This window comes from Zea mays, chromosome 1 (genome assembly GCF_902167145.1).
Source record: "Zea mays cultivar B73 chromosome 1, Zm-B73-REFERENCE-NAM-5.0, whole genome shotgun sequence".
Classification (NCBI taxonomy): Eukaryota; Viridiplantae; Streptophyta; class Magnoliopsida; order Poales; family Poaceae; genus Zea; species Zea mays.
In genome coordinates this window covers 47,568,645-47,594,480 of record NC_050096.1, presented here as the reverse complement: position 1 = coordinate 47,594,480, position 25,836 = coordinate 47,568,645, and the positions used below count along the sequence as shown (strand labels likewise).

Here is a 25,836-nt window from a genome sequence, read left to right as displayed (position 1 = left end):
CGCGTCCCTCCCGCAGCGCCCCGCCCCGCCCGCGCGTCCCTCCCGGCCGCCAAGCCCGCTTCCCGAGGCCGCATCCAGCGCTGCCCGCGGCCTATTCCATCCCGCAATTACCGCTCGCGCAAGGGTTTCCATCCCGCGGCCGCATCCAGCATGAATGTCGCCCCTCCTCTCATCTCTGGGCAAGCCCCCACCCACGGATCCGGCACACGTCGCCCCTCCTCTCATCTCTGGGCAAGCCCCCGTCCCTCAGATCTGGGTTCATCTCTGCCGAGGACCTCGACACCGTGGTGCGCTCGCTTGGCCTGCACACACGAGTGGAAGGACCTTGGAGCCGCTACATGAAGACGCTCGAGTTCTACTGGGCGCCCTTCCTCGTCGAGTCCAACTCTGACAACCCCAACTTCCACAATATCAAGGAACGGATCATCAGTCCCGAGCGGATCGAGGCACACGCTAAGCACTGGAAGGATGTTGACTACCTCATCTTCAACACCTACATCTGGTGGATGAACAAGGCCGACATCAAAGTCAGGTCAACACCTACATCTCACTCCCTGAATGGGAATGCGTAACTTCTTTATCTGTGTCTTTTCTGCAATCAAGCGATGGGATCATGTTCTGAAATCGCTGGATCCATTTTTGCAGGAGACCCAATTCGAGGTACTAGTCTGACAACATTGAGGTTCCCAGGATTGAGGCGTATGGCCGTGTGTTCAAGACATGGTCTGATTGACATCGATCCTGCCCGGACGTCCGTCTTCTTCATGACGATTTCTCCTCCTCACCTCAGGTGACCGAAAGCTGCTGCAATTATATTTCCTTTTCCCCTTCTTCTATATGGTACGAGCATTGGCCTCCTTGATGACCTGGTCGAGGTAGGGGAACACGCTTTGGAGCTCGTCGGCGTCCGGCGCGCGCCCGCGGCGTGAAGCCGTCCACCTCCCGCAGCAGCTTGGCCTCCACGAGCAGGTGGCACGAGACCAGGTACACCACCGACGACAGCGTGAACGTCGTGGTCTTGGTGCCAGCGATGAGGTGCTCGTACGCCAGCGCGCACATGTGCCTGTCCGCCAGCGCAAAGTCCTTGTTGGCACCTGCACCGCTGTCGCCGTCGTTCTCCATCGCATCCAGCAGCGCCGCGATGAAGTCCAGCGGGGCGGGGGCGGCGCCGGGGCCGCAACGCCGGCGCGTGGCCCGGTCCCGCCAGCGACCGGCTATGATGGCGTCGATGCGGGAGTAGAGGCGACACTCGTTCTGGTCCATCTTGTAGTCCGCCGTCCCGGGCACCCGCCGCAGCAGGCGCTTGCACGGTGTCTGGACGCACGGGAGGGAGAGCCCGAGGATGGTGGATAGCGAGCTCGTCAGGTCCATCTTGACGAACTCCACGGACCGCTTGTACTCTCTGAGGAACTCCCTGACGTCGCTGAAAGGATCACGATGCCCAAGAGGGGGGGGGGGGTGAATTGGGCTTTTCTAAAAATCAACACTAATTAAAACCTAAGCAAGAGCTAAACAAGAGCCCAGCTTCACCCCAACAACTAGCACTAAGAAAATAATACTAGAAATGTAACAAAGCTAAGATAATACTTCAAATACTTGCTAAACAAATACACAATGAAAAGTGCTTGAATTAAGTGCGGAATGTAAAGCAAAGTTTAGAAGACTCCTCCAATTTTTCCCGAGGTATCGAAGAGTCGACACTCTCCACTAGTCCTCGTTGGAGCACCCGCGCAAGGGTATCGCTCCCCCTTGGTCCTCGCAAGAACCAAGTGCTCACTACGAGATGATCCTTTGCCACTCCGGCGCGGTGGATCCCTCGAGACCGCTTACAAACTTGAGTCGGGTCACCAACAAGATCTTCACGGTGATCACCGAGCTCCCAACGCCACCAAGCCGTCTAGGTGATGCCGATCACCAAGAGTAACAAGCCGTAGACTTTCGCTTGACCAAGAGAAGCCTAATGCAAGTGGTGTGTGCTCTAGGTGGCTCTCACTAGCGCTAATGAGGAACAAGCGCGGATTATGATTCTCTAATCTCCTCACTAGGCTTTTTGGTGCTTGCAATGCTCTACCAATGTGCTGGAATAAATGTGGAGTGCAAGACATTGAATATGGTGGGAGGAGGGGGTATAAATAGCCCTCACCCACCAACTAGCCGTTACAGGCAATGTGCTGCGCGATGGCGCACCGGACAGTCCGGTGCGCCACCGGTGCGCCACCGGTGCGCCACCGGTGTGCCAACGGTCACTTCCAACGGCTAGTTCTGACAGCTAGCCGTTGGACTCATGGCGCACCGGACAGTGAACAGTCCACTGTCCGGTGCACACCGGACAGTCCGGTGCGGTGTCCGGTGTGCCACTAAAATTCATCTCCGAATGCTGCGCTCTCGAGTTTCTGCGAAGGGGAGAGTCCCTGCCGTGGACCAGCCTGGCCCCACCTGGCAGAGGGTACACCGGACAGTCCGGTGCACACCGGACAGTCCGGTGCCCTAAAGCCAGAAACCCTAAGTCTTGTTTTTCAGCTGATTTTCAAATCGGTTTTCGTTCTAACTTGTGTGTGAGTTCTAGAGTGACACCTAGCACTGTATATGAGTGTGATTGTGCACCAACACTACACTAGAACCCTCTTGGTCAAACTACTCATCGACAACCCCTCTTTATAGTACGGCTAAAAGAGAATAAATGACCTAACTAAATCACGAGTGTCCACATCTCCTTGACACTCGGACTCCGTAGACCTTCACCTTTTGTTTCGTCGTTTTAGCCGTCGCTTCGAGTTCTTATCTCCGGGATTGTTTTCACCGTTGTAGTACTTCTACCTGTCATGCGACCTAACTTACCATTTGTCTCTGCAAAACACACGTTAGTCACATATAATATTACGTTGTCATTAATCACTAAAACCAACCAGGGGCCTAGATGCTTTCAATCTCCCCCTTTTTGGTGATTGATGACAACCCTACAAGTTTTGTGAGAGTAGTTTGTTTTGAAGATTCTGTCAAATAGAAAGAATGGTTAGTTATACTCAGTAATCTTTTACAGAAAGAATGTGTACCATGATAATAAGAGTGAGCGCATACACATCATAAGATTCTTGTTCATATAAAAGTGAAGTTAAATCAGTGAAACAAGAGCTTAGAAGACTGGTGAAATAATATAAGGTGAAAACATAATCCACACAGTCAATCATACGCAACGAGAGTATATGACGAGTTTGTGAGCCAAAAACATCAAGCTAGAACAGAGAGTAGCAGGCACATATATTACATCAAAATGACTCTGTAACTCTCTAACTCCCCCTAGCTCTCACAACTCATATCTCTCCCCCTTTGGCGTCAAACACCAAAAGGGACCTGAACCTAAACATCTGAAGCAGGAGGAGGCGGCGGGGGCGCATCCGGTCGAGGTCGAGGTAGCAGAGCGAACGCCGGCGGAGGGTCAGAGTCAGTCTCGGATCCAGGATCTGCGGTAGAAGCTGGAGCTGGTACTGACTCGGACGGAGGCCGCGCTGCTGGAGCTACCGGAACAGAAGCGGCCACAGATACTGCCACAGCGGTAGTGGTAACAGCAGATGCTGGTGGCACTGGTGGCTGCGGACAGATAGAGCTGAGAGCCGGAGAGGTGAACGCCAAAGTGACCGACCGGAGCGGAGAGGTACCAGCAGGGGGTCCAGACAAGATCGAAGGCACCACTGGAGCGTGAAGCGAAGGAGGCGGAGCAGACTGAACCGGAGGTGCTGAGATACCAGAATGCTGAAGCATGAGAGCCATGAATGCCCTATTCTCTGCCCTATCCTGAATAAGCTGCTGCTGAAGAGCATCCTGCCTGTCCTGCATGTTCTGAAACATTGAGAGCATCCTGTCGGATAAACGGGCCTGCTCGGCTGCCAGGTGAACCTGCTGCTGAGAGAGAGTCTGGAGAATCGAAGCAAGAGCAGGGTCCATAGCCTGAGGAGTAGCAGGGGCAGCACTAGAGCTCCCAGCCTCATGATCATGTGAGCGTGGAGGCATAGGAGGCGGAGGCAGAGGAGGAATCCCAAAATCATCATCATCATCATCATCATCAGCTGTTGTACCCGGAGTGTCATACTGACGAAGAGCTGCATCCTCGGCCTGAGAGTCAAACACAGGAGCATAAGCGGGCACTGGAATCTCAGGAGCAGGGCAGTAAGATCCAAACACAAGGCGTGAGGCCTCAAGGGTGCTCTGAAATCGAGGTGGCTGAATCAGCTGCGCAAAGATGTGGCATAAGTAGTGAGCATAAGGTAGCTGCCGACGAGCACGAATCCCATCCAGAACAGTGTCCTCGATCTCACAGATCAGGAAGTCCACAACATCAAACTGTGAGTGGGATACCAGGGCACCAAGGAGCCAAAGCTGAATATGAGTGGTAGCCTCCCTGTATCCCATCCTCGGCAGGAGTGTCTGTCTGATAAGCTCATATAAGTACTTCGCTGCTGTAGTGAAGTCTGCTGGAGAACGTCGCGACCCATCTGTGAAAGGCGGGCGGAACAGAGCCACGACGTGAGCTGTCCCTGGAGCCACACCGCCGTGAGGGCGACGAGGAGGATCAGAAGTGCCGTAGCAGAGGCTGTGAAGGCGAGTCGTCGACTCAGGGAATCCAAATAGCTGACGGATCTGACTGGCAGTGATCGTGACATCCTCGCGCTCAAAGCGGAACCTCATCCAATGATGATCCGGGTCAATCCAAACAGAGGCGTAGAAGACGCGGACCCACTCCTCAACATATCTGCCGCTGATAGTCAGAAGAGTCAGGAGGCCAGGCAGATAGGTGAGATGCGCCTCAGACTCAGCACCGGCTGCTAGCAAAAAAGCTGGAAGATCCAATAGGCGGTGTACTCGCAGCGCAATCTGAGCAGACATCTGAGCCCGGAAGAATGACTCCTGAATCCGTGTGCTGAATAGAACACCTGCTGCTGGGTCTCTCTGAGATGGTAGCCAGGACTCCACGGGTACGTACCTGAACCGACGTACCCGTGCTGCAGTAGCGCGCTGAAGATCAAACAGACGAGGATCCGAAGCCAGAGGACGGACCTCAGTCTCATCACGCTCCCGGAAGCGAGGAGGAGGGACAGGAGGAGCTGAAGCGGGAGCAGGGGCAGGGGAAGCAGTGGAAGCTGGCGTAGTGCTGATAGAGGGTATGGCGGTGGAGGTGGATGGAGCAATAGGAGTGACTGGAGCAGGCAGAGTGGGTGGCGGAGTGGAAGCGGAGGTGTGAGTGGAGGAGCGAGACCGGGAGGCGAGACGACGAGCACGGAAAGCAATCTGATCTGATGGAACATCCGGCTGATCTCCAAGTGCTGCCTGCGCAGCGGCTGCTGCAGCTGCTGCTGCTGCACGAGCCTCTCTGTCCGAACGGCGCTTCTTGCGGCCTTCCTGCTGCTCCAAAAAGACAGTCTTGCCCTTCACCTGCCTGAAGGGGCGACGAGGGTCCTCGTCATCGCCACCCCCTGACGCCGACGCATTCTTCGTGCGCGGCATCCTGAACTAATGTCTGCAAATGAGATAGAGAGACTAAGCACAGAGCAAAAGTGACCGATAGATTTAGCAAAGAGTGAGATGTCTACCTGGAAAGCTCACACGAGAGGTGACGATCCAGGCAGGACGGGAGACGGCACACGGTCACACAAGGTCACTGAAATGACAGAAGAGGTGAGCACGTATTAGTCACATAGTCATAAGCATATGAAACGTGAATAAATACATACACAGAGAGATATGGCACGGGACGGGACGATCAAGAAGTCAAACGACGTGAAAACGACGTTTGGCAGACAAATAGTGACATAGGAGGTTTGGAATTTGAAATGAGGCACAAAACGATATGGAATTGAGCCGATACTTCACGAATAGGTTTATATAGGTGAATATGAGTGAAGTGTGTGCTTGGTTTGAATTTAGGCGAAGAAAAAGGAATTAGGGCACTCGGCTCGGAAACGATCGCTCAAAACGGGAATTTTGGTGAAATTTAAGCTTGGGACCTCGGATTGGTGTGAAATTTGGTAAGTAGGTTACTGGAAGTGTGGTGAAGGTGCCTGAAAAATTTGGGTTCAATTGGAGCAAGTTTGGGTGGTTTAGGCATTTCACCGAACACGTGAAGGGCGGGGATTTAGGGTTTCAGTGAAAAGCTTATTTGGGGTGGGAAAACCCTCCCGAAGGAGCCAAGGACCTGCAGGGACATGTAATAGGGACAAAGGAAGATATTCCACCAACTGGATTCATCGGATTTCACAGAATTTTGAAGGATTTGCAAAAGGGTGGTTTACTGCCTAGAGACAGAGAGAGAGAAAGGCAGGGGAGGGGGAGAGCTGCTCACCGAGGGGGAAGAGCTCGGGCGAGGTCGCCGGAGGATCACCGGAGATGGTGGCCGCCGGTGGCTGGAGATCACCGGCGGAGAAGGAGTGAATCGCCAGAGGAACCAGAGAACAGAGGGCGCGCTGGCTGGGAAATAAAGGAGGTCTCTGGCCCGGTCGGGCTGGAGGCCGTTTTTTTAAAACGCGAGATGGGCACACCGGACAGTCTACAGTGCCTGTCCGGTGCACACCGGACAGCGCACAGAAGCTGTCCGGTGAACCACCGGACAGCGCACAGAGAAATTGGATTTTAGAGCGCGGCTGCCGGTGCACCGGACATTGCACAGTGCAGTGTTCGGTGCACACCGGACTGTCCGGTGAGCCCAGACAGAGGGGAGTTTGGAAAATTTTGAATTTTTCTATCTAACTCCTAACCAAACCAAATCCCAACTTATAATCACACAAAATAACACTTGTTGGGACAGGTATTGGCACCCTCATAAACTTTTCAAAATATTTTGCCATAGGCTAGATAATTTTTAGAGAAAATAGGCAAATGGTGAAATTTGCATTTGGGCTTGCACTAGGGGTTTTCAAGAGTGATTTGAGTTTTGAATACTCCCCCTAAGTGCAGTACCTCATGCACATTTCAAGAACCAATAATTGCATAGAAAGTAAGAATTTAAGTGCTAAAAGCTTAAAAACTAAGACTTGTCAGGTTTGACCCGAGTTAAGCTTTTTCACTCGCTTTATTGGCGGTTATCTCAACTAGGTTAGACAAGTCCTAGATGCAATACAATGAATTTAAATATGCAATGCAAGTGACAACACCATTTGACATTTCACATAAAATTTCTGAGATCAAGAATATTTAGTTCATTCCTCAACATGCAAAAGCGGGTCTTATCAAGTGGCTTAGTGAAAATATCCGCTAATTGATCTTCCGACCTCACTCCTTCTAAAATGATATCTCCTTTAGCAACATGATCTCTAAGGAAGTGATGACGGATATCAATGTGCTTGGTGCGAGAGTGTTGAACAGGATTATTAGCAATTTTAACAGCACTCTCATTATCACACAACAAAGGTACTTTTTCTAGAACTACGCCATAGTCTAGAAGAGTTTGCTTCATATATAAAATCTGAGTGCAACAAGCACCTGCGACAATGTATTCCGCTTCGGCAGTTGACAAGGCAACACTATTTTGCTTTTTGGATGTCCATGAAACCAGTGATCTACCAAGCAGATGGCATCCCCCAGAAGTACTTTTCCTATCAATTTTGCAACCGGCATAATCCGAATCGGAATAGCCAATTAAATCAAAAGTAGCTCCTTTGGGATACCACAGACCAACGCTTGTGGTGTGCTTGAGATACCTAAGAATTCTCTTAACAGCGCGAAGATGAGCTTTCTTAGGATTAGATTGAAATCTAGCACACATGCAGACACTAAACATAATATCGGGCCTAGATGCGGTAAGGTATAATAAACTACCAATCATAGAACGGTAGAGAGTTTGATTAACCGGGTTACCTCCCTCATCTAAGTCGAGATGTCCATTTGTAGGCATTGGGGTCTTGATTGGTTTGCACTTCTCCATGTTGAACCTTTTCAACAAGTCTTTGGTATACTTCTCTTGTGAGAGAAAGTTACCATCTTTCATTTGCTTGACTTGAAAGCCGAGGAAGTATGTTAGCTCACCAATCATTGACATCTCGAACTCCTTCGACATCAACTCACCAAATTCCTTGCGATGATAGTCATTTGTCGAGCCAAAGATTATATCATCAACATATACTTGACAAATGAAAATATCACCGTTATGTTTCTTTGTGAAGAGAGTTGTGTCGACGGTCCCGATTTTGAAGCCCTTTTCGATGAGGAAGTCGCGAAGACGCTCATACCAAGCCCTTGGAGCTTGCTTTAGCCCATATAGCGCCTTGGACAACCTGTAAGCATGGTTAGGATATCTAGGGTCTTCAAATCCAGGTGGTTGCTCAACATATACAAGTTCATTTATGAAGCCATTTAAAAATGCACTTTTTACATCCATTTGATAAAGTTTTATATCATAGCATGATGCATATGCAAGTAGGATACGGATGGCTTCCAGTCGAGCAACCGGTGCAAAGGTCTCTCCAAAATCTAAGCCTTCAACTTGAGAGAATCCTTTTGCGACAAGTCTTGCCTTGTTTCTTACAATCACACTTTGATCATCTTGTTTGTTTCTGAACACCCATTTTGTTCCAATGATTCTTGTATCTTGTGGGGGCTTCTCCAGGGTCCAAACTTCGTTACGGGTGAAGTTGTTAAGTTCTTCATGCATGGCATTTACCCAGTCCGGATCCTGTAGCGCCTCATCTATACAAGTAGGCTCAACACAAGAAACAAAAGAGTGATGTTCAATAAAATTAGCATGTTTGTGTGATCGAGTAATAACCCCTTGTGAAGGACTCCCGATGATTTGGTTTTGAGGATGAGCTTGAAGTAGTGATGAGTTTCTCCTGTCAACCACTTGGGAAGAAGATCCTGGAGCATCAACATCTTCGGCTTGTACCCTTGCTTGTTCATGAGAGACAAATGTATCTTCATTTGCATGCCTCTCATCTTTTTCATCATCTTGTGGTACATTTGATGAAGAAGGCCTGTCAATGATTTGCACCTCTTCTTCATCTTCTTTTGGTTTGATAGCTCCAATAGGCATGTTCTTCATTGCTTCCCTAAGTGGCTCATCACCTACATCATCAAGATTTTCAAGTGCTCCTTGGGAGCCATTAGTCTCATCAAATTCCACATCATATGTTTCTTCTACCACGCCAGTGGCATGGTTGAATACTCGATATGCTTTGGACTTTAATGAATAACCCAAAAGAAAACCAATATCACAACGTCTTTGAAACTTCCCTAGATGATGGCGTTTTTTGTAGATGTAGCATTTGCACCCAAACACCCGGAAGAAAGAGATGTCTGGCTTTTTCCCATTTAGTAGTTCATAAGGAGTCTTCGCAAGTAGCCGGTGAGGGAATAGCCTGTTTGATGCATAGCAAGCAGTGTTGACAGCTTCGGCCCAAAACCTCTCCGGTGTGTTATACTCATCAATCATTGTTCTTGCAAGGGTGATCAAGGTCCTATTTTTCCTTTCAACAACTCCATTTTGTTGAGGTGTATATGTGGCAGATACTTCATGCTTGATCCCAATTTCATCACAGTATTCGTGAATGTTGGTGTTGTCAAATTCTTTGCCATTGTCACTTCTAATCTTCTTAATCTTGCACTCAAATTCATTTTGTGCTTTCTTGGCAAACTTCTTGAATATAGATGCAACTTCAGATTTGTCATGGAGAAAGAACACCCAAGTGTATCTTGAGAAGTCATCAACAATCACTAGACAGTAGAGGTTGCCACCGGCACTGACATAATTTGTAGGTCCAAATAAATCCATATGAAGTAGTTCCAGTGGCCTTGATGTTGACATGAAAGCTTTAGTGGGATGTGTATTAGCAACCTGCTTTCCAGCTTGACATGCACTGCATGGCTTGTCTTTTTCAAATACCACATCCTTTAATCCTCTAACCATATCTTTCTTTAATACCTTCTTGAGTGTGCTCATCCCAACATGTGCAAGCCTCCTATGCCAAAGCCATCCAAGAGAAGCTTTGGTGAAGAGACAAGTTCTCAAGTCTGCATCTTCTGAAGTGAAATCCACTAAGTAGAGGTTGTTGTATCTAAATCCCTTGAATACCATTGATTCATCATCCATTTTTGTTACAATAACCTCTGATGGAGTGAATAAGCATTGAAGTCCAAGATCACAGAGTTGTCCCACTGATAATAAATTGAAGCTCAAGGGTGCAACTAAAAGAACATTTGATATTGATAAATCATTTGAGATTGCCACCTTGCCAAGACCTTGCACTTTTCCTTTTGAATTGTCTCCAAATGTGATTTTATCTTGACCATCAACATTCTCATCTAATGAGGTGAACATCCGTGGGTTGCCTGTCATATGTTGTGTGCATCCACTGTCAATAACCCAATGGCTCCCACCGGTCTTGTAGTTCACCTACATTCACAGACAATTCAAGCTTGAGTTTTGAGGGCCCTACATTGCATAGGACCAGTGACTCTCTCAATTAAGGACTTTGCCACCCAGATTTGTCTAGGTCTACTCTTATTTGGTGGACCTAGGAATGTAACCTTAATCTTTCCATTTGCAACCTTTCTTAGAGCATAGTGAGCATTGAAAGCAAATGGTCTTGAGTGCTTAGGCAAGGGAGTTGGTGGTTTAGCTTTGCAGTTGTGGGCAAAATGACCTTCATTTCCACACTCAAAGCATTTGATAGGCTTGTGAGTCTGCTTTGGCTTGTATTGAGTGATAGCTTTCTTTTGCACAAAAGCATTGTATCCAATACCACTCTTGTTATTTTTCATAACAGTGTTCATAAGCAGCTCATTTTGGAGGTATTGACCCTTGTTGAACTTTTGCACACTTGTTGCAAGATGTTCATTTTCACTTTTTAGTTTCTTGACCTCATTCTTAAGCCTTTGATTATCCACTACCAACTCATAGTTGAAATCATTGTTCTCAATAGCAACTTTTCCTCTAGTAGTTGCATCAGTCAAGTAATTCTTCAATTTTTGGTTGTCTAAAGTCAGGACTTCAACTTTTTCAGTCAATTCAGCATGTAGACTAGTTTGCTCTTCTTGAATCAAATCATCACATGAGGTTGCTACATCAAGCTTAACAACAGGGTTAATAGCCTCATGTGTTTTGCAAGATAAAAGTTCATTTTCAACAAGAAGATTGTCATGATCAAATTTAATTTGAGTATAGTCTTCCTTGATCTTAACTAGTCTATTTTGCAACTCCCTATTAGCTTCATTTAATTTGTCATATTTCTCCTTAGCATCTTTTAGGGAGTTTGTGAGCTCATTTATGGTTGATGACATAGTTTTATTTTCTTCTTTTATTTCATCACTAGCCTTTATAACTATGTCATACTTGGCATTTAAAGATTCATTTTCATTTTTCAACCTATCACATTTAGCTTTTGACTTTCTAATGATTTGAGTATATTCTTTAAGTAAGTCAGCTAACTCATCATATGAAGGTGAAGCAAATTCTTCATCACTATCACTATCACTATCATCATCAATATTAATATCATTTTGTACCTTCCGTTCACCCCTAGCCATGAGGCATAGGTGAGAAGTGGATGATGGCGATGGTGGTGGTGAAGAGAAGTCCCCGGCGATGGCAGCAACCTTTTCATCATTTTCTTCTTCACTTGAAGAAGACCCACTTGATGATTCGATGTCGGTGAGCCAGTCGCCAACAATATATGCCTTTCCATTCTTCTTCTTGTGGAACCTCTTTTGCTTCCCATCCTTTCTCTTGAAGAATTTCTTTTCCTTCTTTTCATCATCGCTGTCATCTTCTTTCTTGCCCTTGAACTTGTTCTTCTTGGGCTTGTTGCATTGATGAGCAAGATGACCAAGCTCACCACAGTTGTAGCAGTCCATCTCAGAAATGGGCTTTCTTTTGTTGGAAAAGAACTTCTTCTTCCTTGAATCAAATTTGATGCCTTCTCTATTTAGCTTCTTCAACATCTTGGTGGTCTTCCTTACCATCAAGGCAATGTTTGCATCAAGGTCATCATCACTTGAGGATTCTTCCTCAACTTGTATTTTTGCTTTTCCTTTTCTTTCATGATTTGCTTTGAGAGCCAAATCCTTTCTTTTGGAAGATGATTCTTCTTTGTCGTTGATGTGCATGTACATTTCATGGGCATTGATCTTTCCCAAAATTTGTGTAGGTGTGGTAACCGAAAGATCCATTTGATGTAGCACAGTGACAATGTGTCCATATTTGTCTATTGGGAGGACACTGAGAATCTTCCTCACAACATCCGGTTGTGAGATTTGAGTAAGCCCCAATCCATTGACTTCCTCTACAAGAATATTAAGTCGTGAGTACATAGCATTTGCATTTTCATCAGTAAGCATTTCAAAAGAATTTAACTTTCGCATGGCTATGTGATATCTTTCCTCACGTTCACTTCTAGTTCCTTCGTGTAGAGCACAAATGTCCATCCACAAATCATGAGCATTTTTATGATTCCTTACTCTATTGAACACATCTTTGCAAAGGCCTCTAAAAAGGGTGTTTTTGGCCTTAGCATTCCATTTCTCATAATTGAACTCATCACCTACAAGATTTGTGGCATCTCTAGGTTCGGGGAACCCTTGTGTGGCGGCTTTATAGACACCGATGTCTATAGCCTCTAAGTATGCTTCCATACGAATTTTCCAATAAGGAAAATCGTCACCATCAAAAACGGGAGGAGGTCCATCCCCACCGGACATCGTAACTCTAGCGGTTAAGCTAATCTATGAGCAACAAGGCTCTGATACCAATTGAAAGGATCACGATGCCCAAGAGGGGGGGGGGGGTGAATTGGGCTTTTCTAAAAATCAACACTAATTAAAACCTAAGCAAGAGCTAAACAAGAGCCCAGCTTCACCCCAACAACTAGCACTAAGAAAATAATACTAGAAATGTAACAAAGCTAAGATAATACTTCAAATACTTGCTAAACAAATACACAATGAAAAGTGCTTGAATTAAGTGCGGAATGTAAAGCAAAGTTTAGAAGACTCCTCCAATTTTTCCCGAGGTATCGAAGAGTCGGCACTCTCCACTAGTCCTCGTTGGAGCACCCGCGCAAGGGTATCGCTCCCCCTTGGTCCTCGCAAGAACCAAGTGCTCACTACGAGATGATCCTTTGCCACTCCGGCGCGGTGGATCCCTCGAGACCGCTTACAAACTTGAGTCGGGTCACCAACAAGATCTTCACGGTGATCACCGAGCTCCCAACGCCACCAAGCCGTCTAGGTGATGCCGATCACCAAGAGTAACAAGCCGTAGACTTTCGCTTAACCAAGAGAAGCCTAATGCAAGTGGTGTGTGCTCTAGGTGGCTCTCCCTAGCGCTAATGAGGAACAAGCGCGGATTATGATTCTCTAATCTCCTCACTAGGCTTTTTGGTGCTTGCAATGCTCTACCAATGTGCTGGAATAAATGTGGAGTGCAAGACATTGAATATGGTGGGAGGAGGGGGTATAAATAGCCCTCACCCACCAACTAGCCGTTACAGGCAATGTGCTGCGCGATGGCGCACCGGACAGTCCGGTGCGCCACCGGTGCGCCACCGGTGCGCCAACGGTCACTTCCAACGGCTAGTTCTGACAGCTAGCCGTTGGACTCATGGCGCACCGGACAGTGAACAGTCCACTGTCCGGTGCACACCGGACAGTCCGGTGCGGTGTCCGGTGTGCCACTAAAATTCATCTCCGAATGCTGCGCTCTCGAGTTTCTGCGAAGGGGAGAGTCCCTGCCGTGGACCAGCCTGGTCCCACCTGGCAGAGGGTGCACCGGACAGTCCGGTGCCCCCAGGGACAGAAACCCTACTTCTTGTTTTTCAGCTGATTTTCAAATCGGTTTTCGTTCTAACTTGTGAGTGAGTTCTAGAGTGACACCTAGCACTATATGTGAGTGTGATTGTGCACCAACACTACACTAGAACTCTCTTGGTCAAACTACTCATCGACAACCCCTCTTTATAGTACGGCTAAAAGAGAATAAAAGACCTAACTAAATCGCGAGTGTCCACATCTCCTTGACACTCGGACTTTGTAGACCTTCACCTTTTGTTTCGTCGTTTTAGCCGTCGCTTCGAGTTCTTATCTCCGGGATTGTTTTCACCGTTGTAGTACTTCTACCTGTCATGCGACCTAACTTACCATTTGTCTCTGCAAAACACACGTTAGTCACATATAATATTACGTTGTCATTAATCACTAAAACCAACGAGGGGCCTAGATGCTTTCAGTCGCCCTCACCCTCGCTGCCGCTGCCGCCGCCGCCTGGGGACTCGCTGCTGCTGCTGTGCCTACGACGTTCTTGGACAGGCCGAACTCGATGCCGAAGGCCGTCCTGCCGATGATGTCGATGGCCATCCGGAGCGAGAGCTGGCAGAAGGGGATGCAGTCCTGGTCCGGGCAGGCGGCGATGTTCGCCGCCAGTGTGTCGACGTACGACTGCATCACCGGAATGAGCCCGGCAAGCCGCGCTGGCTGGTAGAGCGGAACCACCGTGCTCCTCATCGCCGACCACATCGAGTCCCTGCCATCATAGATCATACGAGTAAGCTCGTCACTGCCTCAACCAACAAAACTTCCCATGCCTTCTCTATCTGAGATCGAGCTAGCTAGCATTTCGGTCTACCTAGAAGGATGGACCAGTGCGTGCACCTGGTGAGGAAGAGGGCGTCCTGGTGTAGGGAACCTGATAGTCGCCTAGAGGGGGGGTGAATAGGGCGAAACTGAAATTTACAAATATAAACACAACTACAAGCCGGGTTAGCGTTAGTAATATAATCGAGTCCGGGAGAGAGGGTGCAAAATAAATCGCAAGCAAATAAGAGGTGTGACACGCGGATTTGTTTTACCGAGGTTCGGTTCTTGCAAACCTACTCCCCGTTGAGGTGGTCACAAAGACCGGGTCTCTTTCAACCCTTTCCCTCTCTCAAACGGTCCTTCCGACCGAGTGAGCTTCTCTTCTCAAATCAAAACCGGGAACAAAACTTCCCCGCAAGGGCCACCACACAATTGGTGCCTCTTGCCTTGATTACAATGGAGTTTTGATCACAAGAACAAGTGAGAAAGAAAAGAAGCAATCCAAGCGCAAGAGCTCAAAAGAACACGGCAAATCTCTCTCGCTAATCACTAAAGCCTTGTGTGGAATTGGAGAGGATTTGATCTCTTTGGTGTGTCTAGAATTGAATGCCTAGCTCTTGTAAGTGGTTGAGAAGTGGAAAACTTGGATGCCATGAATGGTGGGTGGTTGGGGGTATTTATAGCCCCAACCACCAAACTAGCCGTTTGGTGGGGCTGTCTGTCAAATGGTGCACCGAACAGTCCGGTGCACACCGGACATGTCCGGTGCGCCAGCCACGTCACCAAACCCGTTGGGATTCGACCGTTGGAGCACTGTCTTTTGGGCCCGCCTGGATGTCCGGTGGCGCACCGGACATGTACTGTAGAGTGTCCGGTGCGCCACTACGCGCGTGCCTGACTTCTGCGCGCTCTGGCGCGCATTAAATGCCGTTGCAGGTGACCGTTGGCGCGAAGTAGTCGTTGCCCCGCAGTTACACCGGTCAGTCCGGTGTACACCGGACATGTCCGGTGAATTATAGCGGAGCAGCCGTTGCAGTTTCCCGAAGCTGGCGAGTTCCTGAGGCCGCTCTTCCTTGGAGCACCGGACACTGTCCGGTGTACACCGGACAGTCCGGTGAATTATAGTGGAGTTGCCTCTGGATTTTTCCGAAGGTGGCGAGTTTGAGTTGGAGTCCTCTGGTGCACCGGACACTGTCCGGTGTACACCGGACAGTCCGGTGCCCTAGACTAGAGGTGCCTTCGATTGTCCCTTGCTTTCTTTGTTGAACCCCATACTTGGTCTTTTTATTGGCTAAGTGTGAACCTTGGCACCTGTATAACTTATACACTAGAGCAAACTAGTTAGTCCAATTATTTGTGTTGGGCAATTCAACCACCAAAATCAATTAGGAAAATAGGTGTAAGCCTAATTCCCTTTTAGAACCGATCGACACGCATTGCAGGTGATGTTTGGTTCAAATGTATATGAAAATTTTAATGTAAGAAGCATCTATAGACTAAAGTACACCAAAAACTTGCACTTGGGGATGGTGGGGAGGCTTTTTTTATAATCTCACCAAACTTCTATATTTAGCTCATGCCTAAGTTTGTCGAAGACTCCAATTCCCTTTCAATACACTTATGACTTGGTTTGAGATAGACTTGAAAACACATTAGTCATAGAATATGAAAGAGACATGATCAAAGGTATATAAATGAGCGATATGTGCAAGTCAACAAAAGAAGTTCCTAGAATCAAGAATATTTAGCTCATGCCTAAGTTTGTTAAAAGTTTGTTCATCAAGAGGCTTGGTAAAGATATTGGCTAATTGATCTTTAGTGTTAATGTAAGAAATCTCGATATCTCCCTTTTGTTGGTGATCCCTAAGAAAATGATACCGAATGGCTATGTGTTTAGTGCGGCTATGCTCGACGGGATTATCCGCCATCTTGATTGCACTCTCATTATCACATAGCAAAGGGACTTTGGTTAATTTGTAACCGTAGTCCCGCAGAGTTTGCCTCATCCAAAGCAATTGCGCGCAACAATGGCCTACGACAATGTACTCGGCTTCGGCGGTGGAAAGAGCGACCGAATTTTGCTTCTTTGAAGCCCAAGACACCAAGGATCTTCCCAAGAACTGGCAAGTCCCTGATGTGCTCTTCCTATTGATTTTACACCCTGCCCAATCGGCATCCGAATAACCAATCAAATCAAAAGTGGATCCCCTAGGATACCAAAGCCCAAATTTAGGAGTGTAAGCCAAATATCTCAAGATTCGTTTTACGGCCGTAAGGTGAGCTTCCTTAGGGTCGGCTTGGAATCTTGCACACATGCATACGGAAAGCATAATATCCGGTCGAGATGCACATAAATATAGCAAAGAACCTATCATCGACCGGTATACATTTTGATCGACGGACTTACCTCCCGTGTCGAGGTCGAGATGCCCATTAGTTCCCATGGGTGTCTTGATGGGCTTGGCATCCTTCATCCCAAACTTGTTTAAGATGTCTTGAGTATACTTTGTTTGGCTAATGAAGGTGCCCTCTTGGAGTTGCTTCACTTGAAATCCCAAGACGTACTTCAACTCCCCCATCATAGACATCTCGAACTTTTGTGTCATGATCCTACTAAACTCTTCACATGTAGACTCTTTAGTAGACCCAAATATAATATCATCAACATAAATTTGGCATACGAACAAGTCATTTTCAAGTGTTTTAGTAAATAAAGTAGGATCGGCCTTTCCGACTTTGAATCCATTAGTGATAAGAAAATCCCTAAGGCATTCATACCATGCTCTTAGGGCTTGCTTGAGCCCATAAAGCGCCTTAGAGAGATTATAGACATGGTTAGGGTACTCACTATCTTCAAAGCCGGGAGGTTGCTCAACATAGACCTCTTCCTTGATTGTCCATTGAAGAAGGCACTTTTCACGTCCATTTGATAAAGCTTAAAGCCATGGTAAGTACCATAGGCCAATAATATGCGAATTGACTCAAGCCTAGCTACGGGTGCATAGGTTTCACCGAAATCCAAACCTTCGACTTGGGAGTATCCCTTGGCCACAAGTCGAGCTTTGTTCCTTGTCACCACACCATGCTCATCTTGCTTGTTGCGGAAGACCCATTTGGTTCCTACAACATTTTGATTAGGACGTGGAACTAAATGCCATACCTCATTCCTAGTGAAGTTGTTGAGCTCCTCTTGCATCGCCACCACCCAATCCGAATCTTGGAGTGCTTCCTCTACCCTGTGTGGCTCAATAGAGGAAACAAAAGAGTAATGCTCACAAAAATGTGCAACACGAGATCTAGTAGTTACCCCTGAAAGCATCTAGGCCCCTGGTTGGTTTTAGTGATTAATGACAACGTAATATTATATGTGACTAACGTGTGTTTTGCAGAGACAAATGGTAAGTTAGGTCGCATGACAGGTAGAAGTACTACAACGGTGAAAACAATTCCGGAGATAAGAACTCGAAGCGACGGCTAAAACGACGAAACAAAAGGTGAAGGTCTACAGAGTCCGAGTGTCAAGGAGATGTGGACACTCGCGATTTAGTTAGGTCTTTTATTCTCTTTTAGCCGTACTATAAAGAGGGGTTGTCGATGAGTAGTTTGACCAAGAGAGTTCTAGTGTAGTGTTGGTGCACAATCACACTCACATATAGTGCTAGGTGTCACTCTAGAACTCACTCACAAGTTAGAACGAAAACCGATTTGAAAATCAGCTGAAAAACAAGAAGTAGGGTTTCTGTCCCTGGGGGCACCGGACTGTCCGGTGCACCCTCTGCCAGGTGGGACCAGGCTGGTCCGAGGAAGAAGCTTCCTCCACAGAAAACCCGAGAGCGCCTGTTTCAGAGTTGAATTTTAGTGGCGCACCGGACTGTCCGGTGTGCACCGGACAGTGACTGTTCACTGTTCGGTGTGCCATGAGTCCAACGGCTAGCTGTCAGAACTAGCCGTTGGAAACGACCGTTGGCGCACCGGTGGCGCACCGTTGGCGCACCGGACTGTCCGGTGCGCCAGTGCGCAGAAAGTTGCCTGTAACGGCTAGTTGGTGGGTGAGGGCTATTTATACCCCTTCCACCCACCATATTCAATGTCTTGCACTCCACATTTATTCCAGCACATTGCTAGAGCATTGCAAGCACCAAAAGCCTAGTGAGGAGATTAGAGAATCTTAATCCGCGTTTGTTCCTCATTAGCGCTAGCGAGAGCCACCTAGAGCACACACCACTTGCATTAGGCTTCTCTTGGTCAAGCGAAAGTCTACGACTTGTTACTCTTGGTGATCGGCATCACCTAGACGGCTTGGTGGCGTTGGGAGCTCGGTGATCACCGTGAAGATCTTGTTGGTGACCTGACTCAAGTTTGTAAGCGGTCTCGAGGGATCCACCGCGCCGGAGTGGCAAAGGATCATCTCGTAGTGAGCACTTGGTTCTTGCGAGGACCAAGGGGGAGCGATACCCTTGCGCGGGTGCTCCAACGAGGACTAGTGGAGAGTGCCGACTCTTCGATACCTCGGGAAAAAATTGGAGGAGTCTTCTAAACCTTGCTTTACATTCCGCACTTAATTCAAGCACTTTACATTGTGTATTTGTTTAGCAAGTATTTGAAGTATTGTCTTAGCATTGTTGCATCTCTAGTATTATATTCTTAGTGCTAGTAGTTGGGGTGAAGTTGGGCTCTTGCTTAGCTCTTGCTTAGGTTTTAATTAGTGTTGATTTTTAGAAAAGCCCAATTCACCCCCCTCTTGGGCATCGTGATCCTTTCAATTGGTATCAGAGCCTTGTTGCTCATAGATTATCTTAACCGCTAGAGTTACGATGTCCGGTGGGGATGGACCTCCTCCCGTTTTTGATGGTGACGATTTTCCTTATTGGAAAATTCGTATGGAAGCATACTTAGAGGCTATAGACATTGGTGTCTATAAAGCTGCCACACAAGGATTCCCCGAACCTAGAGATCCCACAAATCTTGTAGGTGATGAGTTCAATTATGAGAAATGGAATGCTAAGGCCAAAAACACCCTTTTTAGAGGCCTTTGCAAAGATGTGTTCAATAGAGTAAGAAATCATAAAAGTGCTCATGATTTGTGGATGGACATTTGTGCTCTACACGAAGGAACTAGAAGTGAACGTGAGGAAAGATATCACATAGCCATGAGAAAGTTAAATTCTTTTGAAATGCTTACTAATGAAAATGCAAATGCTATGTACTCACGTCTCAATATTCTTGTAGAGGAAGTTAATGGATTGGGGCTTACTCAAATCTCACAACCGGATGTTGTGAGGAAGATTCTCAGTGTCCTCCCAATAGACAAATATGGACACATTGTCACTGTGCTACATCAAATGGATCTTTCAGTTACCACACCTACACAAATTTTGGGAAAGATCAACGCCCATGAAATGTACATGCACATCAACGACAAAGAAGAATCATCTTCCAAAAGAAAGGACTTGGCTCTCAAAGCAAATCATGAAAGAAAAGGAAAAACAAAAATACAAGTTGAGGAAGAATCCTCAAGTGATGATGACCTTGATGCAAACATTGCATTGATGGTAAGGAAGACCACCAAGATGTTGAAGAAGCTAAATAGAAGGCATCAAATTTGATTCAAGAAAGAAGAAATTCTTTTCCAACAAAATAAAGCCCATTTCTGAGATGGACTGCTACAACTGTGGTGAGCTTGGTCATCTTGCTCATCAATGCAACAAGCCCAAGAAGAATAAGTTCAAGGGCAAGAAAGAAGATGACAGCGATGATGAAAAGAAGGAAAAGAAATTCTTCAAGAGGAAGGATGGGAAGCAAAAGAGGTTCCACAAGAAGAAGAATGGAAAGGCATATATTGTTGGCGACTGGCTCACCGACATTGAATCATCAAGTGGGTCTTCTTCAAGTGAAGAAGAGAATGATGAAAAAGTTGCCGCCATTGCCGGGGACTTCTCTTCACCACCACCATCGCCATCATCGACTTCTCACCTATGCCTCATGGCTAGGGGTGAACGGAAGGTGAACTACAAGACCGGTGGGAGTCATTGGGTTATTGACAGTGGATGCACACAACATATGACAGGCAACCCACGGATGTTCACCTCACTGGATGAAAATGTTGATGGTCAAGATAAAATCACATTTGGAGACAATTCAAAAGGAAAAGTGCAAGGACTTGGCAAGGTGGCAATCTCAAATGATCTATCAATATCAAATGTTCTCTTAGTTGCACCTTTGAGCTTCAATTTATTATCAGTGGGTCAACTCTGTGATCTTGGACTTCAATGCTTATTCACTCCAACAGAGGTTATTGTAACAAAGATGGATGATGAATCAATGGTATTCAAGGGATTTAGATACAACAACCTCTACTTAGTGGATTTTACTTCAGAAGATGCAGACTTAAGAACTTGCCTCTTCACCAAAGCTTCTCTTGGATGGCTTTGGCATAGGAGGCTTGCACATGTTGGGATGAGCACACTCAAGAAGGTATTAAAGAAATATATGGTTAGAGGATTAAAGGATGTGGTGTTTGAAAAAGACAAGCCATGCAGTGCATGTCAAGCTGGAAAGCAAGTTGCTAATACACATCCTACTAAAGCTTTCATGTCAACATCAAGGCCACTGGAACTACTTCATATGGATTTATTTGGACCTACAAATCATGTCAGTGCCGGTGGCAACCTCTACTGTCTAGTGATTGTTGATGACTTCTCAAGATACACTTGGGTGTTCTTTCTCCATGACAAATCTGAAGTTGCATCTATATTCAAGAAGTTTGCCAAGAAAGCACAAAATGAATTTGATTGCAAGATCAAGAAGATTAGAAGTGACAATGGCAAAGAATTTGACAACACCAACATTCATGAGTACTGTGATGAAATTGGGATCAAGCATGAAGTATCTGCCACATACACACCTCAACAAAATGGAGTTGTTGAAAGGAAAAATAGGACCTTGATCACTCTTGCAAGAACAATGATTGATGAGTATAACACACCGGAGAGGTTTTGGGCCGAAGCTGTCAACACTGCTTGTTATGCATCAAACAGGCTATTTCCTCACCGGCTACTTGCGAAGACTCCTTATGAACTGCTAAATGGGAAAAAGCCAGACGTCTCCTTCTTCCGGGTGTTTGGGTGCAAATGCTACATCTACAAGAAACGCCATCACCTAGGGAAGTTTCAAAGACGTTGTGATATTGGTTTTCTTTTGGGTTATTCATTAAAGTCCAAAGTATATCGAGTATTCAACCATGCCACTGGCGTGGTAGAAGAAACATATGATGTGGAATTTGATGAGACTAATGGCTCCCAAGGAGCACTTGAAAATCTTGATGATGTAGGTGATGAGCCACTTAGGGAAGCAATATGAAGAACATGCCTATTGGAGCTATCAAACCAAAAGAAGATGAAGAAGAGGTGCAAATCATTGACAGGCCTTCTTCATCAAATGTACCACAAGATGATGAAAAAGATGAGAGGCATGCAAATGAAGATACATTTGTCTCTCATGAACAAGCAAGGGTACAAGCCGAAGATGTTGATGCTCTAGGATCTTCTTCCCAAGTGGTTGACAGGAGAAACTCATCACTACTTCAAGCTCATCCTCAAAACTAAATCATCGGGAGTCCTTCACAAGGGGTTATTACTCGATCACATAGACATGCCTCTTTTATTGAACATCACTCTTTTGTTTCTTGTGTTGAGCCTACTTGTATAGATGAGGCGCTACAGGATCTGGACTGGGTGAATGCCATGCATGAAGAACTTAACAACTTCACCCGTAACGAAGTTTGGACCCTGGAGAAGCCCCCACAAGATGCAAGAATCATTGGAACAAAGTGGGTGTTCAGAAACAAACAGGATGATCAAGGTGTGATTGTAAGAAACAAGGCAAGACTTGTAGCAAAGGGATTCTCTCAAGTTGAAGGCTTAGATTTTGGAGAGACCTTTGCACCGGTTGCTCGACTGGAAGCCATCCATATCCTACTTGCATATGCATCATGCTATGATATAAAACTTTATCAAATGGATGTAAAAAGTGCATTTTTAAATGGCTTCATAAATGAACTTGTATATGTTGAGCAACCGCCTGGATTTGAAGACCCTAGATATACTAACCATGCTTACAGTTTGTCCAAGGCGCTATATGGGCTAAAGCAGGCTCCAAGGGCTTGGTATGAGCGCCTTCACGACTTCCTCATCGAAAAGGGCTTCAAGATCGGGACCGTCGACACAACTCTCTTCACAAAGAAACATAAAGGTGATATTTTCATTTGTCAAGTATATGTTGATGATATAATCTTTGGCTCGACAAATGACTATCATTGCAAGAAATTTGGTGAGTTGATGTCGAAGGAGTTCGAGATGTCAATGATTGGTGAGCTAACATACTTCCTCGGCTTTCAAGTCAAGCAAATGAAAGATGGTAACTTTCTCTCACAAGAGAAGTATACCAAAGACTTGTTGAAAAGGTTCAACATGGAGAAGTGCAAACCAATCAAGACCCCCATGCCTACAAATGGACATCTCGACTTAGATGAGGGAGGTAACCCGGTTAATCAAACTCTCTACCGTTCTATGATTGGTAGTTTATTGTACCTTACCGCATCTAGGCCCGATATTATGTTCAGTGTCTGCATGTGTGCTAGATTTCAATCTAATCCTAAGAAAGCTCATCTTCGCGCTGTTAAGAGAATTCTTAGGTATCTCAGGCACACCACAAGTGTTGGTCTATGGTATCCCAAAGGAGCTACTTTTGATTTAATTGGCTATTCCGATTCGGATTATGCCGGTTGCAAAATTGATAGGAAAAGTACTTCTAGGGGATGCCATCTGCTTGGTAGATCACTAGTTTCATGGACATCCAAAAAGCAAAATAGTGTTGCCTTGTCAACTGCCGAAGTGGAATACATTGCCGCAGGTGCTTGTTGCACACAAATTTTATATATGAAACAAACTCTTCTAGACTATGGCGTAGTTCTAGAAAAGGTACCTTTGTTGTGTGATAATGAGAGTGCTATTAAAATTGCTAATAATCCTGTACAACACTCTCGCACTAAGCACATTGATATCCGTCATCACTTCCTTAGAGATCATGTTGCTAAAGGAGATATCATTTTAGAAGGAGTTAGGTCGGAAGATCAATTAGCGGATATTTTCACTAAGCCTCTTGATAAGACCCGCTTTTGCATGTTGAGGAATGAACTAAATATTCTTGATCTCAGAAATTTTATGTAAAATGTCAAATGGTGTTGTCAAGCTTGCATTGCATGTTTAAATTCCTTGTATTGCATCTAGGGCTTGTCTAACCTAGTTGAGATAACCGCCAACAAAGCGAGTGAAAAAGCTTAACTCGGATCAAACTTGACAAGTCTTAGTTTTAAGCTTTTAGTACTTAAATTCTTACTTGTTATGCAATTGTTGGTTCTTGAAATATGCATGAGGTACTGCACTAAGGGGGAGTATTCAACACTCAAATCACTCATGAAAACCCCTAGTGCAAGCCAAAATGCAAATTTCACCATTTGCCTATTTTCTCTAAAAATTATCTAGCCTATGGCAAAATATTTTGAAAAGTATATGAGGGTGCCAATACATGTCCCAACAAGTGTTATTTTGTGTGATTATAAGTTGGGATTTGGTTTGGTTGGAAATTAGATAGAAAAATTCAAAATTTTCCAATCTTCCCTCTGTCTGGGCTCACCGGACAGTCCGGTGTGCACCGGACACTGCACTGTGCAATGTCCGGTGCACCTGCAGTCGCGCGCTAAAAATCTTTTTTCCTGTGCGCTGTCCGGTGGTTCACCGGACAGCTACTGTGCGCTGTCCGGTGTGCACCGGACAGGAACTGTAGACAGTCCGGTGCGCCCATATCGCGTTTTAAAAAAGGCCTCCAGCCCGAGACCGAGCCAGAGGCTCATTTCACCAGCGCCTTCTCTCTGTCTCTCTGGCGACTCCCACTCCCCCGCCGGCGACCTCCCTTCACCGGCGACCACCGTGCTCCGGCGACCGTGGAGACCTGGGCTCGTCCTCTCCCTCTCGGTGAGCAGCCCATCCATCTCTCCCTCAGTTCTCTCTCACTCTCTGTTCTGGTGAGCAGAGGCTCCCATTTCCACCGTTTGTGAAATTCTCCAAATCCTGTGAATCCTAGTGACTCCAAATGGTGGAATGTGTTCCTATGTGTGCCTTGAACACTCCTGCAGGTTCTTAGCTCCTTCGGGAGGGTTTTCACACCTCAAATGGCCATTTCACCGAAAACCTAATTCCCCGCACGCCACGTGCTCGGTGAAATGCCCAAACCAGCCAAAAATGCTCCAATTGAACCCAAATTTTTCAGGCACCTTCACAACACTTCCAGTAACACTCTTGCCAAATTTCACGCCAATCCGAGATTCCAGGCTTAAATTTCACCAAATTCCCCGTTTCGAGCGATCGTTTCCGAGCCGAGTGCCCAAATCTCTTTTTCTTTGCCTAAATTCAAACCAAGCACACACTTCACTCATATTCACCTATATAAACCTATTCGTGAAGTATCGGCTCAATTCCATGTCGTTTCGTGCCCCAATTCGAATTCCAAACCTCCTATGGCACTATTTATCGTTCAAACGTCGTTTTCACGTCGTTTGACCTATCGATCGTCTCGTCTCGTGTTTTTTGTGCCATATCTCTCTGTGTATGTATTTATTCACATTTCATATACTTATGACTATGTGACTAATACGTGCTCACCTCTTCTGTCATTTCAGTGACCTTGATTGCCCGTGTGTTGTCTCCCGTCCTTCCTGGATCGTCACCTCTCGTGTGAGCTTTCCAGGTAGTCATCTCATCCTTTACTAATCTATCGGACATTTTCGCTTTATGCTTAGTCACTCTCTCTCATTTGCAGACATCAGTTCAGGATGCCGCGCACGAAGAATGTGTCGGCGTCAGGGGGAGGCGATGATGAGGATCCTCGTCGCCCCTTCAGGCAGGTCAAGGGCAAGACCGTTTACTTGGAGCAGCAGGAAGGCCGCAAGAAGCGGCGTACGGACAGAGCAGCCCGTGCAGCGGCAGCGGCTGCAGCAGCCGCTGCGCAGGCCGAGCTTGGAGATCAGCCGCAGACTCCGTCAGATCAGATCGCATACCGTGTTCGTCGTCTCGCATCCTGGCCTCGCTCCTCCACTCACACCTCCGCTTCCACTCCGCCACCCACTCTGCCTGCTCCCGTCACTCCTATTGCTCCATCCACCTCCACAGCCATACCCGCTACCTCCACTACGCCAGCTTCCACTGCTCCTCCTCCTCCCGCTCCCGCTTC

The 25,836-nt window shown here is 46.5% G+C and overlaps 1 pseudogene; it reads right to left on the bottom strand.

The window, feature by feature from the left end:
- Positions 1 to 749: 749 nt before the first annotated feature.
- LOC109941005 (cytochrome P450 711A1-like) lies at positions 750 to 24,598 on the bottom strand (annotated as a pseudogene).
- Between the last annotated feature and the right edge of the window lie 1,238 nt (positions 24,599 to 25,836).